This window comes from Bufo bufo, chromosome 1 (genome assembly GCF_905171765.1).
Source record: "Bufo bufo chromosome 1, aBufBuf1.1, whole genome shotgun sequence".
Lineage (NCBI taxonomy): Eukaryota > Metazoa > Chordata > Amphibia > Anura > Bufonidae > Bufo > Bufo bufo.
The window spans coordinates 620,682,608-620,685,212 of record NC_053389.1 but is presented as its reverse complement, the minus strand read 5'-3'; positions in this window follow the sequence as shown (position 1 = coordinate 620,685,212).

Below are 2,605 nucleotides of genomic sequence, written 5' to 3'. Positions count from 1 at the left end.
TCACATGAGTGTCTGAGTTTAGGCCAAGTCACCTGTATGATTGTCCACACAGACCCTCAGGCTTTGGTCCAATTCTTGACCTAGACCCCCCTCTGACGTTAGAAAATGTGCAAAAAAACAACAACACATGATTTCTGGAAGAAAGCAGCTCTCCAAGAGGTGCCTAGGAGATGTGCTCTTCTGGGAGGCCTCCTGGATATCCCAAGAGATAGCAAGTATGGTTGTTATGAGCCACAGCGGTCTTTGGGCCTCCTGAGGTGGTGCCGCTGCTACCTCTGTAGATATGCCCCTGTATCTACACAAACATTCATGAGTCTGTTCACACTGTGTGTAACTATAATTCATATGGCCCCATAGCAAAATAAGATGGGGCCCCCACCACCTAGTGTAAGAAAATGAAAACAGCAGGATGGATTATGGTCCCTTTACACAGGATGACGATCTAGCAGATTGTTTCTGAAGAAAGGGTTTCTTCCTGACAATCTGCTGATCACTAGTGGAGGAGATCAGTGCATTTACATGCTGCGATCTCCTCCAGAGTATGGGGAGGAGAGATCACTAATGCTATAGCTCTTCCCCATACTGACTCGTTGTTTCCCGGCAGCAGATCGTGTTTACACAGCACAATCTGCCACTGGGAAACAATGATCTTTTGTGCTGCACAAAAGATCCAATTACCCGATGAACGAGCGTTTTGCTCCTTCATCTGGTAATCGGCAGTGCACTTCCACCGCAAGATCATCGCTGACTGTTCAATTGTCGGCCAGTGTAAAGGGCCCTTAAAGAACAACTGTCATATATATTTTTTTTAAACTATTTTGCTAGATGTAAATAATGAAACTTTAGTTCTGTTGTCAATCTTTTTCAACCGCTATTAATTTACCTAGTGATGGCCACTTTCTTTATGCTCCCCCGGCCATTTCAGTGGTGTGGCTATAACAGGTCCCCCGTCTCCGATCTTGTATATACAGAAGACAGAGGACTTAGTTGTGGTCCTGAACGCTGCGTGCGCGCTCCCGTCTGACGGCGAAAGTGCCTTATTTCTAGGGAAATGTAATTCCCGCTCTAGTGAATGTAAATCGCTCCAGGGAGGAAGCGGATTGGTTGTGGGGAAGCGTCGTACTCTCGAGACGAACAGAGGTAAAGCCTCATGCAGACGTCCGTGGAACACAGTCCGTGAGATACCAGACTGGCATTGCAGGAGCGCACGGCGTCATTGGTTGCTATGACGCCGTGCGCTCCTGCAATGCCAGTCTGGTATTTAACGGACCGCGTTCCACGGACGTCTGCATGAGGCTTAACTCTGGGAAGTTAGGAAGGGTGGTCTTAGGGTCCATTCACACGTCCGTAGTGTATTGCGGATCCGCAATACGCCAGGCCGGCACCCCCCCATAGAACTGCCTATTCTTGTCCGCAATTGCAGACAAGAATAGGACATGTTCTGTTTTTTTGCGGATCCGCGGCTAGTAGTGTGCTCTCTGCATCTCTTCCGGCCCCATTGAGAATGAACGGGTTCGCACCCGTTCCCGAAATTGCGGAACGGATGCGCACCCATCAGCCATATTGAGAAAACTGTCAGATTGCATGGCTTGTGACAGAATCGTATGAAAAAAGTGGTATGTCAACAAAATAATTAGTGATTATGGAATATTACCCACAGCAGCAACAATATTTATTAAAATTGAATTCTGAGTGAAAGTATGACAGTTACACTTTAAGTAGTGCTCCGATACATTATACCAGCTCGCCAGACGCTAATGGGCACTCTTTAAGCCTCTTCACTGGCTATGGAAATGTTTGCTGTATACAGCGAGAGCTTTCCCGACACGTATATATCAAATGAACAGAGTGTTGGGATGACACGGAATGACTGTGGCTTCTTCTGGAGACACGTCCTCTCGTCTTCACTAAGGTAAGGGCTATTATTCCTATTCTGACTAGACTTCAACACTGCATCTGACTGTTCACATCTCGTTTTTTCGTGTCCGTCAGGCGGATACGTTTAGACATACAGTAAAAAAAAGTATACAAACATATGACATTTTGTGGTTCTTTCCTTTTTTTTAAGTATACGTTTGGCAGATGTCCTTTTTTTTTTTACAGGACAGAAAAGCGCAGTATGCTACGGTTTTCATACAAAAGAAACAACTCAGAAATGTAAACAATTACAGAGTCAAAAGTATGTACTTTGAACTCTGTTTTCCCTATGAGTACTTGAAGCCACACATTCCTATACGTTTCTTCTGTTTACAAACAGTAAAAACTCGATGTGAACAGCGCCTAATAAGGTCGGCGCCTCACTACATGACTGACTACACGCATGCACCGCAAGAATAACATCCCACTGACCCCAGCACAGCAATGACAACACAGTCCACTCCACCCCGGCCCCGCCCCTTACGTGGTTCTGCCAGCAGAGGGCGTGGCCTGGAGGTGTCGGAAAGCAAAACAAACAAGAGAAAGGCGGAAGCGCGGGACCAGAGCGAGGCTGACAGCCACAGCAACTACGAGAACGAGCGAGAGCTGGAATCGCAGCTCGTCCAATCATGCGTCAGAGCACGGCTCACGTCAGGAGGGGGCGGGGTCTGGGAAGGTTCTGGAGCGC